This window comes from Trachypithecus francoisi, unplaced genomic scaffold (genome assembly GCF_009764315.1).
Source record: "Trachypithecus francoisi isolate TF-2019V2 unplaced genomic scaffold, Tfra_2.0 Lachesis_group8, whole genome shotgun sequence".
Classification (NCBI taxonomy): domain Eukaryota; kingdom Metazoa; phylum Chordata; class Mammalia; order Primates; family Cercopithecidae; genus Trachypithecus; species Trachypithecus francoisi.
In genome coordinates, this window is record NW_022681473.1 from 13,811,702 (window position 1) to 13,826,498 (window position 14,797).

At 42.6% G+C, this 14,797-nt stretch overlaps 1 protein-coding gene across 5 annotated transcripts in view; it reads right to left on the reverse strand.

Moving 5' to 3' along the window:
- Window positions 1–9,979, reverse strand: part of LOC117080982 (oocyte-secreted protein 4A) — a 54,293-nt gene extending 44,314 nt beyond the window's left edge. For 4 of the 5 annotated variants that reach the window (XR_004436037.1, XR_004436036.1, XM_033206499.1 and 1 more), the window contains exon 1: window positions 9,885–9,961. The gene's annotated coding sequence lies outside the window, so the exon portion shown is untranslated. Of the gene's footprint in view, window positions 1–9,884 lie in introns of all 5 variants that reach the window. The other variant, XM_033206500.1, reaches the window with a different exon arrangement.
- Window positions 9,980–14,797: the final 4,818 nt, after the last annotated feature.

The window sequence follows — 14,797 nt, forward strand, 5'->3', positions numbered from 1 at the left end:
TTTTTTTGGTGGTAGGCTATTAATTGTTGCCTCAATTTCAGAGCCTGCTATTGGTCTATTCAGGGATTCAACTTCTTCCTGGTTTAGTCTTGGGAGAGTGTAAGTGTCCAGGAAATTATCCATTTCTTCTAGATTTTCTAGTTGATTTGCGTAGAGGCATTTATAGTATTCTCTGATGGTTGTTTGTATTTCTATGGGGTCGGTGGTGATATCCCCTTTATCATTTTTTATTGCGTCTATTTGATTCCTCTCTTTTCTTCTTTATTAGTCTAGCTAGCGGTCTGTCAATTTTGTTGATCTTTTCAAAAAACCAACTCCTGGATTCATTGATTTTTTGGAGGGTTTTTTGTGTCTCTATCTCCTTCAGTTCTGCTCTGATCTTAGTTATTTCTTGCCTTCTGCTAGCTTTTGAATGTGTTTGCTCTTGCCTCTCTAGTTCTTTTAATTGTGATGTTAGAGTGTCAATTTTAGATCTCTCCTGCTTTCTCTTGTGGGCATTTAGTGCTATAAATTTCCCTCTACACACTGCTTTAAATATGTCCCAGAGATTCTGGTATGTTGTATCTTTGTTCTCATTGGTTTCAAAGAACATCTTTATTTCTGCTTTCATTTCGTTATGTACCCAGTAGTCATTCAGGAGCAGGTTGTTCAGTTTCCATGTAGTTGAGCGGTTTTGATTGAGTTTCTTAGTCCTGAGTTCTAGTTTGATTGCACTGTGGTCTGAGAGACAGTTTGTTATAATTTCTGTTCTTGTACATTTGCTGAGGAGTGCTTTACTTCCAATTATGTGGTCAATATTGGAATAAGTGCAATGTGGTGCTGAGAAGAATGTATATTCTGTTGATTTGGGGTGGAGAGTTCTATAGATGTCTATTAGGTCCGCTTGGTGCAGAGATGAGTTCAATTCCTGGATATCCTTGTTAACTTTCTGTCTCGTTGATCTGTCTAATGTTGACAGTGGAGTGTTGAAGTCTCCCATTATTATTGTACGGGAGTCTAAGTCTCTTTGTAGGTCTCTAAGGACTTGCTTTATGAATCTGGGTGCTCCTGTATTGGGTGCATATATATTTAGGAGAGTTAGCTCTTCCTGTTGAATTGATCCCTTTACCATTATGTAATGGCCTTCTTTGTCTCTTTTGATCTTTGATGGTTTAAAGTCTGTTTTATCAGAGACTAGGATTGCAACCCCTGCTTTTTTTTGTTCTCCATTTGCTTGGTAGATCTTCCTCCATCCCTTTATTTTGAGCCTATGTATGTCTCTGCATGTGAGATGGGTCTCCTGAATACAGCAGACTGATGGGTCTTGACTCTTTATCCAGTTTGCCAGTCTGTGTCTTTTAATTGGAGCATTTAGTCCATTTACATTTAAGGTTAATATTGTTATGTGTGAACTTGATCCTGTCATTATGATATTAACTGGTTATTTTGCTCGTTAGTTGATGCAGTTTCTTCCTAGCCTCGATGGTCTTTACATTTTGGCATGTTTTTGCAATGGCTGGTACCGGTTGCTCCTTTCCATGTTTAGGGCTTCCTTCAGAGTCTCTTGTAAGGCAGGCCTGGTGGTGACAAAATCTCTAAGCATTTGCTTATCTGTAAAGGATTTTATTTCTCCTTCACTTATGAAGCTTAGTTTGGCTGGATATGAAATTCTGGGTTTAAAATTCTTTTCTTTAAGAACGTTGAATATTGGCCCCCACTCTCTTCTGGCTTGTAGAGTTTCTGCCGAGAGATCTGCTGTTATTCTGATGGGCTTCCCTTTGTGGGTAACCCGACCTTTCTCTCTGGCTGCCCTTAAGATTTTTTCCTTCATTTCCACTTTGGTGAATCTGGCAATTATGTGTCTTGGAGTTGCTCTTCTGGAGGAGTATCTTTGTGGCGTTCTCTGTATTTCCTGAATTTGAATGTTGGCCTGCCCTACTAGGTTGGGGAAGTTCTCCTGGATGATATCCTGAAGAGTGTTTTCCAACTTGGTTCCATTTTCCCCCTCACTTTCAGGCACCCCAATCAGACGTAGATTTGGTCTTTTTACATAATCCCATACTTCTTGCAGGCTTTGTTCATTTCTTTTTCTTCTTTTTTCTTTTGGTTTCTCTTCTCGCTTCATTTCATTCATTTGATCCTCAATCGCTGATACTCTTTCTTCCAGTTGATCGAGTCGGTTACTGAAGCTTGTGCATTTGTCACGTATTTCTCGTGTCATGGTTTTCATCTCTGTCATTTCGTTTATGATCTTCTCTGCATTAATTAGTCTAGCTGTCAATTCTTCCACTTTTTTTTCAAGATTTTTAGTTTCTTTGCGCTGGGTACGTAATTCCTCCTTTAGCTCTGAGAGGTTTGATGGACTGAAGCCTTCTTCTCTCATCTCGTCAAAGTCATTCTCTGACCAGCTTTGATCCGTTGCTGGCGATGGGCTGCGCTCCTTTGCAGGGGGAGATGCGCTCTTATTTTTTGAATTTCCAGCTTTTCTGCCCTGCTTCTTCCCCATCTTTGTGGTTTTATCTGTCTCTGGTCTTTGATGATGGTGACGTACTGATGGGGTTTTGGTATAGGTGTCCTTCCTGTTTGATAGTTTTCCGTCTGACAGTCAGAAGGACTGTCTGTTGGTCTGTTGGAGATTGCTTGAGGTCCACTCCAGACCCTGTTTGCCTGGGTATCAGCAGCAGAGGTTGCCGAAGATAGAATATTGCTGAACAGTGAGTGTACCTGTCTGATTCTTTCTTTGGAAGTTTCCTCTCAGGGGTGACTCCACCCTGTGAGGTGTGGGGTGTCAGACTGCCCCTAGTGGGGGATGACTCCCATCTAGGCTACTCAGGGGTCAGGGACCCACCTGAGCAGGCAGTCTGTCCGTTCTCAGATCTCAACCTCCGCGTTAGGAGAGCCACGGCTCTCCCCAAAGCTGTCAGACAGAGTCGTTCGCGTCTGCACCGGCCCCCGCTCTTTCCCCTGTTGGACTGCAGCTGTGCGCTGTCCGCAGAGGTAGAGTCTACAGAGACAGGCAGGCTTCCTTGAGCTGCTGTGAGCTCCACCCAGTTCAAGCTTCCCAGCGGCTTTGTTTACCTACTTAAGCCTCAGCAATGGCGGGCGCCCCTCCCCCAGCCTCGCTGCTGCCTTGCGGATAGATCGCCGCAGACGGCTGTGTTAGCAGTGAGGGAGGCTCCGTGGGCGTGGGACCCTCCTGGCCAGGTGTGGGATATATTCTCCTGGTGTGCCTGTTTCCTTAAAGCGCAGTATTGGGGTGGGAGTTACCCGATTTTCCAGGTGTTGTGTGTCTCAGTTCCCCTGGCTAGGAAAAGGGATTCCCTTCCCCCTTGCGCTTCCAGGTGAGGCGATGCCTCGCCCTGCTTCAGCTCACGCTGGTCAGGCTGCAGCAGCTGACCAGCACCGATTGTCCGGCACTCCCTAGAGAGATGACCCCAGTACCTCAGTTGAAAACGCCGAAATCACCGGTCTTCTGTGTCGCTCGCGCTGGGAGTTGGAGACTGGAGCTGTTCCTATTCGGCCATCTTGCTCCGCCCTCCCATAATTCTCTTAATATACTGTCTGGGAAATTTTGCCATATCCATTCTTTGACTATCTTGTGGTACAATTGGTGGTGGCAGCCACTCCAGTTTGTCTGCTATCATCCCAGCAGCAGCAAGGAGGCACCACCGGGGCTTCATGCTACACAGCAGGCAGGAGCCCTGCCCTCCTGGGTGGGGCTGCCACTGCCCAAACTGTGGCTGCAGACTCAGGTATCCCTGCACTCAGGCCCCCCACTCTGCTCTCACAGGCTTGGAAAGGCTGGCCCCTGCTGTCTGGCTTCTCCCTGCTGTTGGCATCTGCTCCAATCTGGGAGCAAAGTCAGGCCAAGCCCAGGTACCATGAACAGTGGGAGGCAGACAGAATTCCAAGTGAAAGGGAGTGAGTTTCTGGTAAGGTACCTCCTTCAGGCCAGGGAGGGCCTGAAGGCTGGGGGCCAGGCTGCTAGTCCCACAGACCCAAGTGGGAACTGTTGCCTTTTTCAAGCCCACCCATGGCCACCCCTGGGCCAATTGACATATACTTCCTCCCCTCTGAGGCCCATAAAAGCCCTGGGTTCAGCCATAGCTGAGCAGACACAGGATGATCAGCTGCAGAGAGGAGCTACCCTCTCTGCTGAGAGCTTCAGAGACCTGCAGAGACAACCAAACAACCTATCTGTGGAGAGGAGCTACCCTCTCCAGGACCTCCTCTCTGCTGAGAGCAGCGGATGTCCAGAGGACTAGCTGCAGAGAGGAGCTCCCTCTCTGCTGAAAGCTGAACACTCCACAGACAACCTGCCTGCCTACAGAGGGGTGCTACCTACTGCCAGTCTCCACTGAACTGTTCTAACACTAAATAAAGACCCTGTTGGTCTTCTTCACCCTTCACTTGTCTGCGAACCTCATTCTTCCTGGACATAGGACAAGAACTCAGGCAAAGGCACCACCAGCCACAGAAATTTCCAGAAAGAAAATTGACACCCCAAAGATCCCAAAACACAGTGACAGCATATTCTTGAGCTTGTACAAATCTCAGTATAGAAAAAGGAACACTACTGGAGAAATAAATATATTCATAGGAATCAACTTAAAGGAAATTTAAGCTTTTTTTCATAGATTAGGAATTTTGAGAATCTTCAGATTAAACAGACTCTCCAGGAGATACACATTGTTCACACGGAAGCATCCATCGGTGCTTCGCACACCACAGTGTCTCTGGAATATGTAAAATCTTTTTAGAAAAGAAAAAGAAATCTAAGGGTTAGACTTGAGGAGGACATTCAGAAATGACTTAAGTGAATGGGACACTTCAAGGATGATTTTTGCAAACTGAAAAGTAGTCAAGGTTGGGCCTCATGGCCCTGTTGGTTTCTCCTTTCCAAGTTGATAATATTGGGTAAATTCTGCAGCTACTGGTGCAGCTCCTACTAGCATTCTAAATAAGTTCTTAATCTTACATGCACATACCCACACACATGTGTGGGGGTGTGTGTGGGGTGTTTATGTAAGATTAATATATATTATTATTATATAGATAGATACAATATAATTCAGAGACTGTAAAAAATGGCTCTAGCAGTGGGTAGTGAAGTACAAATACATCATCAGGTCAAAGTTTTGTGGCATCTCTAAATGAGCTTATATAGTATTAAAAATTGGCCAGCAGATGACATCTATTTAAGCATTTCAAAAGTGCTTAAATGACAGTTCTATGGACACTACGTAATGCTTTGTTGTGTTCCCTTTATAACACTATGGTTTCCTATACCAAAGTGGTCGAGAAAAGGTTCGGGGGTGGAGTTGACAATATGTGAAAGATTTTCTCTCTTGTCACTGAATGAGATTAATTGAATACATCTGAATGTGGCACTGGCTCTAAAACCACTTCAGGCTTCCTAGCACCTTCCAACTGCTGTTGCCTCAGGAGGTCTTAGCCCATGATCCAGCATAAGGAAGACCCTGGCAGTATTAGGAGGACTGCTATTTCTACTTGTTTCCTTGCCTTGGATGTGTTCTGGACAGGGTATAAGAGTGGACCTTGACTTACGGTGCCTTGAAGCAGTAGTTTCTCAGTGACCATGAGTCATGGGGCTTGTAGTTGCTAGAACCTGATGGCTCCATCCTAAAGGTTTGGAACTCAATCATTCTTCTTACTCCCATGCTTTTTTCCCCCTTTGGGTCCAGCTAATACCATTCAGTGAAAGAGGGTGTTCCACTCAAGTTTCTCTTACTTTCTCTGAGGTTTCTCAGAATTAGTATTTCCTCTTCTCCTCCTACTTTTTCCTACTTGTCAGCTACTAGAATTTCCTACCAAGTCATCCTTGGACTATCTGCTCTTCCACATGACACTCTCTTACCATTGCTGGTATCTCAACCACACATTCTTAACTGGCCTCCCTTATCCAATTGCCTCTCTTCCCCTCCAAAACATCATTGCATATTTTTTTAAGATACAACTCTGACCAAATCCTATCTTGACACCAATTTCCATCGCTGCTTAAGGATTATGCATCAGATGAGCTACTTAGTCATTTTCAGGAAGCTGGGACTAATTATTTCCATAGGTTGTCTTCCACTTGAGAAAATAATTATTTATTTACTTTTAAACGAAATAGCCAGGTACCTTTTCACAATCCCTTTTTAGTGGGCACTCTCTTCATTTTTAACTTTATATGAGACAATGTTCATGAGTAAAGTTTATTTTATCTCATTAGATGTCTATCATTACTGTCTATAATTTAGTAAAAGTTGGATTAAGTGTCAAAGGCTGAGCTCTGAAGAATTCTAATGTTAGAGGTCAGGGAGATGAAGAGGAACCAGCGAACACTTACAAGAAGTTGGTGACATTATACTGGAGGCAATGAAGAAAGTGTGGCAGCCTGGAAGTCAAGATAGAATACTAGCAGTGAAAACAGACAAGTGCTACTGACAGATGAAGCAAGATGGGGACTGCAAAGCAATCCCTGGACTTAGCAAATGTGGAGGGTAATTGGTGAAACAATGTGGAGAGCAATTGGTGATTTTCATAAAAAACAGTTTGGGTGCAGGGTGGGAGTGAAAGTCCAATTGAAATGAGTTTAAGAGAGAAGGGGAAGAAAGGAATTGGAAAGAACATCAGCAACATTCAGAGTAGTGTAACTATAACAGCAGGAAAGAAAATACTATGACAGCTACAGAGAGTAGGCATAAAAGATAAAATTGCAAAGGGGAAAGAATCAAACGAGGCTGGTAAAATACTGACATACCTTAACTTTGAGGCTTGGTGATAAGTATATGGGGATTCAATACATAAATGTAGGCTGTTATAAGGTTGAAAATATCCATAATAAAACAAAAACGTAAGAGTTACCCATTTCAAAGTTGCTAAAGGGTGACACACATCATATGAAAGAGCAAAGACTCTATAAGCCAGGCCAAAGTTTCCAACTTAGAACTGGCACATACCTATCGCATTTGCAAGGCAGAACCCCCTTGGGGTATATTTACGAAGGCTTGGAGTCATAGGCAACCAAACGCTACCTCTCTCTCTAACCCGTCCCCCTGCGTTAAGAAACCTGAGCAATCTTTCTTCTTTTAGAGCCCAAGTAAGAGCTCACTCTCTCTCTCTACCCATTCTCCCTCCTCTTCCTCTGCCTCTCCAAACAGATCTGCCTGGTGGGAACTTTTAGGTTGGGAGGTTGGTATGAAATAGAAATTTATATGCTCATAAAAAACTTTTAACAGTTTAGTTACTGTGCCTGATTCTATTGGAGTGATACTTTGGTTACCCATTTGCTAGTGTTTCTCCTGTACTCAGTTCCCAGTGCTGAGGCAAGAATTCGACCTTTCTGGAGCCACAACTCTAACACTCACAAGTTCCCACCTGAAACCTGCAGTCCTTCTTAAAAGTGACTTTGTACATCTGAAGATTGGAAATAATACCACCTTCACTACATACTGCAGCTCTGTGCCAAAGGTGGTATTTCTGCTAGAGAAGATACCCCAAACTCAAGGACATAGTATGCAGCTGCTGCTCTGGATCTGGTCAATCAGAAACTGTTTGCATCTGCTTGGAACAGGCAACACTATACATGTATAGTGTTATCTCAAAGCTATATTAAGACCCCTACCCCCTCCCATAATACATTCCAAAGAGACATGGGCCATGTGAAAGTATCAAGGAATATCATAGTGGCACACTATACTGACAATATTGTACTAACTGAGCTGGATAAACAAGAAGTAGCCAGTACACTGGAAGAATTGGTAAGACACCTGAGTTCCAAAGAGAGGAGATAAACCCTATAAAGTTTCAGAGGCCCAAACATGATTGAAATTTTTGTGTCCAGTGGTCTGGAACATGCTGGGACATTTTCTGTAAAGAACAAATAATTGTGTCTTGCATCTCCCACCATGAAGATGAAAGCATAACCCTTGTTAATAACCATCAGGGAGCATCCACCATGGAAGAATTTCTAAACAAATAGGTGGACAAAATGACTTGGCCAGTTGACATTGGCCAGTTTCTGTCATTAGCCACTCCACTCTTAGCACAAGAACCTGAACAGAATAGCTGTGGTGGCAAGGATGGAAACTATATCTGGCTCAATAGCATGGGTTCTGACTTAACAAAACTAATCGAGCTACTGCTGCTACCAAATGTACAACCTGACAATAACCCTAAGTCCCTGAGACCACATATCACTGGAAGAGACCAATCAGCAACTTGGTGACAATTTGACCACATCATATGCCTACCAGGTATAGGTTTACCTGCAGGGCCTTAGTCAGCACTACTACCCAAGGGCTTAGAATATTTAATTCACCACGAGCATGGATCCCAGATAACATCAGGCCAGATCAAAGGACTCATTTATAACAAGAAGTGCAGGGCAGGACACATGATCAAGAGTTCCATGGGTCGTATCATAAACCATACCCTCCAGAAGCTGCCCACCTGATGGAGAAATGCAATGCCTATACAAGGTGCAACTAAAGTGCCAGCACAAAGACAATTTTCCTGCTGTAAACAAGAAATATGAAAAGATTCCAGAGCTTTTTTTAAAAAGACACTGATATGGCTTGGATTTGTGTCCCCTCCCAAACTCATGTCAAATTATAATCCCCAGTGCTGGAGTAGGGGCCTGGTGGGAGGTGATTGGATCATGGTAATGGATTTCCCCCTTGCTGCTCTCATGATAGTGAGTGAGTTCTCACAAGATCTGGTTGTTTAAAGGTGTGTAGCACCTCCCCCTTCGCTCTTTCTTTCTCCTGCTCCACCATGTAAGACATGCTTGCTTCCCATTCGCCTTCTGCCATGATTGTAAGTTTCCTGAGGCTTCCCAGTCATGTTTCCTGTACTGCCTGCAGAACTTCTTTTCTTTGTAAGTAACCCAGTTTCTGACATGTATTTACAGCAGTGTGAGAATAGACTAATACAGACACATTACAACTGGAGAGTAATAAGAACAGTAGACAAAAATTCAAGTTCAAAATGCTGACTTAAAAAAATAACAATCTAGGATTCAATATCCAGGGAAAATTACCACAATTTCTAGTGAATATAAACAGAATAAAAAAGAATAATCATATGACCACTGCAGTAGACGCCGTTTCCCAAAGGCATCATAAGATACCCAGTCGTTTTTGGAGAAGGTGTTCCTAGCTGTCAATGTCCTGTTTCCATACTCAGGACCTATCAACCCTTTATTCCTTCATGAAGCTATTACCTTTTAGACGAACATTTTCTCCAAGATAGCACAGGCTTGTTAAGAAACTGCAGTTTCCCAGATCACATATTTCTATGGAACTAAATTTTAAGTATGTGATATTTGTTACTAACATTTTACTATCTTACAGCATTTCTGCACATGAAAAGTTTAACTTTATTTTGTTCTAATAAGTATTATTTTGATTAAACATATGTAAAACTTTTTAAAGTATCTCAACCTGTAAATCCTATTTTTTCAAGTATTAAAATCATTACATTTTTTGACTTTTTCTTTGATTAATGTATAGTTAATCCAAGTTTACAAATGGTATCTTCCCTACTCATTTGATGCCACTTAATGTCAATATCCTTAGATATTTTAAGTATAGTTACATGTTTAATATACCTGATTCTCTCAAATGTTTCAAATTTCTAACAAAGCAGACTTGCTAATTAGAATAAACTCTCCCAATGACTTAAATCACACTCATAAATACAAACTGAAACTTAGATATTTAGTAGCTCAAATCCCCTTAAAGCATCTTAAGTCATAGCACCCATAAAGCAGCATAATGATTAGAAAATGTTTCACCACATCCATATAAACACAATATGCACACTTTATACCTATTTTTTTCCACATGTTCCTGGGGTTACAAGTTTACTTAACCAAACAAGGAAAGCAAAATCATCACCTAAGTTCCAGCTGAGGTTACATTGTCAGAAACCAGGACTGGCAGTCAAAGAAAGAAGAATGCAGCAGAGGGCACCAGGGGAAGGAAGAAAGTCCATGAAAGACGCAAAACAGAGATGCAATTCCTTTATTGCATACAGAGATTACTAAACAAAGCTCTTTTCAAAAGATGCAGTGCAGGAATCTAGGCGTTATTTTAATTGTGAAACTGATTTTATGGTCACAAGAGCACCTATGTGGAAATGAAAAAAAATGCCTTTTCAACATCCTCACCATCTAAAAGGTAAAGTACAGTATCTACAACCACTGTGTGAGCATTCAGCCAGCACATAGGCCTGAGATTCTATCAGTAGCAAAATCAGCACTTCTGATTTGATGCCTAAATTCACCCTAGTTCCATTATGACTGGGGGTATATAAAATGCCATTAATACAGAACTAAAAATTAAAATTACAAATAAGTGTTATATGGGTTTTAGGCTAGTTGAGATGCTAGTGACCTGGAACTGACCCAGAGACCAAAACATAATTATAGGGATTTAGCAGCAGCAGCCTTTTCCGTTTATTATTTCCCTAATACTCATATGGAGCTGTCATGCCATCCCCCGTCTCCAACACCCACGTGCTAACTTAGGATAATGGATATTGGCAGAGACCTTGTTGTCTGCTAAAGTGCTGTGGTTAGTGGAGAGTCCAGGCCTCAAAATAGCTTTGCCGTCATACCATATCATTATAATTTCTTACTAGATAGAAATAGTTGGTTTAAACAGGACAGTCTTAGGCTTTGCCTAAAAGTTTAGTTACTAGAACCCAAGAAAGTTAATGTAGGTCTTTCTCGATCCAGCTTTTCCTAGTGGCTGTCAGCCAGAAAAATATAGGCTGAACAAACATTTTAACTCTTTGTTTCTCTTTCCTTTATCTATCTGATGTGCCAACTCAGTCTTGCCTAAAAAATAATAACTGCTCATCCTAGATCTGACTCATGGATGGGTCAAAATAAACTTGCTAGTTTTAAGAGACACTCACAGAGAGTTGGATGGTGGCATTGCCAATTTTTTTACTTGTTATTATTCTTCTAGTGTTTAAATATGAAGCTATGTTAGAACAGAAAGAATTCAAAGCTTGAGTGTCACTTCTGGCTTTTTGAGTTCATATCTTCTAAAAAGTGGGCCTCTATAAGTTTCAAAGGATAAAGTGGGTAGTGGTATTGTATAAAGAGCTCTACCAGCCAGGCAGAGTGGCTCACACCTGTAATCTCAGCACTTTAGGAGGCCAAGGCGGACGGATCATGAGGTCAGGAGTTCAAGACCAGCCTGACCAACATGATGAAACCCCGTCTCTACTAAAAATACAAAAAGTAGCCAGGCATAGTGGTGCATGCCTATCCCAGCTACTTGGGAGGCTGAGGCAGGAGACTCGCTTGAACCTGGGAGATGGAGGTTGCAGTGAGCTGAAATCAGGCCTCTGCACTCCAGCCTGGGTGACAGAACAAGACCCTGTATCAAAAAAAAAAAAGAGCTCTACCTTCCATGCTGTTACTGCACATCTATCCAAACAGGATGTCATGAGCTGCCTTCCCTGCAGATGGCACTGTTTAATGGGTTTAGAGGAAGGAAGCCACGGGGCCCTTAGGAGAGAGAGAAAAAAAAAAAGTCTGGGGTGAATTTTTATTCACTCATCTAACAAATATTTGAGCATCTCCTCCCATTTTTCATTGAATCTAAGGTTTAACTATACCACTATTTTTCATACAAAGATTAAGGAAACTTTCTATCTTTAAGATTAAATGAGCTACTAATGAATCAGGCACACTTTACTACTTAGTCTTCGAATCATTTTATAAAAATTGAAAGAGCTCTTATGGACATTTTTAATCATATCACTCTTGTGCTGCATACAAAAGCAAGTATAAACAAAATTTATTGGTTAAAGTAATCCTAAAATCTTTTTACAGTGAGTCTCACTCTTCTAAATCACTTCTTGGATCACAGTCATCAATGTTCCTGTTTCCCCACAAATATATCTCTCTTTGAGCCATCACCACCATTGGTGATGCAATATCTCTTAAAAGAATGCTTCATTCTTATCTCCAGGTTGTATGCCAACTGGTGGTACTTGTTTCTCAAATTTTCATGCCAGCACTCTCTGACCTTACCAAGAGGTGCCAACAGAAAGTTTCAGACCAAGTTCTCCATGTGCAAACGATGACAGCTACAGCATTCCTGTCCACTGACCAATCATTATATATAGCTGATTACAAACTTTCTAGAATTCTGATTTTTTTTACTGTGTAAAAAACTACCCATGTTAGAATAAATGAAATATATCATGTGCCAGTTCTGTACTATGCACTGGAAATCTCACGTAGGTGACATTATAATGAAAGAATACAGACAATAAAAAATAAGCACATTATATATCACATTAGATGGTGATAAATACTATGAATAAGGCAGGTAAAAAGTTTAATGTAGTACAGAGGATAGGATTTTAAGTAATTTTTTGAGTAAGGGAAGGCCTCATTTAAGCAGAGTTCTTTAGTGGTCAAGGGAACTGATCATAGAGGAAAAGGGTTTGGTTGTGTCCCCACCCAGATCTCATCTTGAACTGTAATTCCCACAATTCCCACATGTTGTGGGAGGAACCTGGTGAGAGGTAAGTGAATCATGGGGGCAGGTCTGTGCTGTTCTCATGATAGTGAATAAGTCTCACGAGATTTGATGGTTTTAAAACTGGGAGTTTCCCTGCACAAGCTCTCTTCTCTTGCCTGCCACCATGTGAGACCTGCCTTTTACCTTCCACAAAGATTGCGAGGCCTCCCCAGCCATGTAAAACTGTAAGTCTATTAAACCTCTTTCTTTTGTACATTATACCCAGTCTTGGGGCATGTCTTTATCAGCAGCATGAAAATGGACTAATACAGTAAACTGCTACCAGTAGAGTGGGGCACTGCTGAAAGGATACCTGAAAACGTGGAAGCAACTTTGGAACTGGGCAACAGGCAGAGGTTGGAACAATTTGGAGGGCTTAGAAGAAGACAGGAAAATGTGGGAACGTTTGGAACTCCCTAGAGACTTGCTGAATGGCTGTGACCAAAATACTGAAAATGATATGGACAAGGAATTCCAGGCTGAGGTGATCTCAGATGGAGATGAGGAACTTGTTGAGAACTGAAGCAAAGGTGACTCTTAACATTTTAACAAAGAGACTGGCAGCATTTCGCCCCTGCCCTAGAGATTTGTGGGACTTTGAACTTGAAAGAGATGATTTAGGGTATCTGGCAGAAGAAATTTCTAAGCAGCAAAGCATTCAAGAGATGACTTGCATACTGTTAAAGGCAATCAGTTTTATAACGGAAGCACAGCATAAAAGTTCAGAAAATTTGCAGCCTTACAATGTGATAGAAAAGAAAATCCCATTTTCTGAGGAGAAATTCAAGTTGGCTGCAGAAATATGTATAATTAATGAGGAGCCAAATGTTAATCCCCAAGACAATGGGGAAAATGTCTCCAGGGCACATCAGAGGTCTTCACGGCAGCCCCTCCCATCACAGGCCCTGTGGCCTAGGAGGAAAAAGTGGTTTTGTGGGCTGGGGGCCCAGGGTCCCCGTGCTGTGTGCAATGTAGAGACTTGGTGCCCTGCATCCCAGCCACTCCAGCCATGGCTGAATGCAGAGTTTGGGCATGGCTTCAGACGATGCAAGCCCCAAGCCTTGGCAGCTTCCGTGTAGTGTTGAGCCTGTGAGTGCACAGAAGTCAAGAACTGCGATTTGGAAACTTCCACCTAGATTTCAGAAAATGTATGGAAACACCTAGTTACCCAGGCAGAAGTTTGCCCCAGGGGCAGGGCCTTCATAGAGAACATCTGCTAGGGCAGTGCAGAAGGGAAACGTGGGGTCAGAGCCCCCACACAGAGTCCCTACTGGGGCACCACCTAGTGGAGCTGTGAGAAGGCGGCCACAGTCCTCCAGACCCCAGAATGTTAGATCCACCAACAGCTTGCACTGTGTACCTGGAAAAGCCACACTCAACGCCAGCCCATGAAGGCAGCCAGGAGGTAGGCTGTACCCTGCAAAGCCACAGAGGCACAGTTGCCCAACACTGTAGGAGCCCACCAGGTCATCAGTGTGACCTGGATGTGAGACACAGAGTCAAAGGAGATCATTTTGGAGCTTTAAGATTTGACTGCCCTGCTGGATTCTGGACTTGCATGGGACCTATAGCTCCTTGGTTTGGGCCAATTTCTCCCATTTGGAATGGCTGTATTTACCCAATACCTGTACCCCCATTGTATGTAGGAAGTAACTAACTTGCTTTAGATTTTACAGGCTTATAGGCACAAGGGGCTTGCCTTGTCTCAAATGAGACTTTGGACTGTGGACTTTTGAGTTAATACTGAAATGAGATAAGACTTTGGGGGACTGTAGGGAAGGCATGATTGATTTTGAAATGTGAGGACATGAGATTTGGGAGGGACCAGGGGTGGAATGATATGGTTTGGCTGTGTCCCCACCCAAATCTCATCTTGAATTGTAACCCCTACAATTCCCAAGTGTCATGGGAGGAACCTGGTGGGAGGTAAGTGAATCATGGGGGAGGGTCTTTCCCATGCTGTCTCATTATAGTAAATAAGGCTCATGAGATCTGATGGTTTTAGAAACAGCAGTTTCCCACACAAACTCTCTTGTCTGCTGCCATGTGAGACGTGCCTTTCACATTCTGCCATGATTGTGAGGCCTCCCCACACACGTGGAACTGTCATTCTATTAAACCTCTTTCTTTTGTAAATTGCCCAGTCTCAGGTATGTATTTATTAGCAGCATGAAAACAGACTAATACAGAGGGCCAAGGAGAATTCCAGGCAGAAGGAACATCAGACACGAAGGCCTTAAGGCAGGAGCATGCCTTCAGTGAAT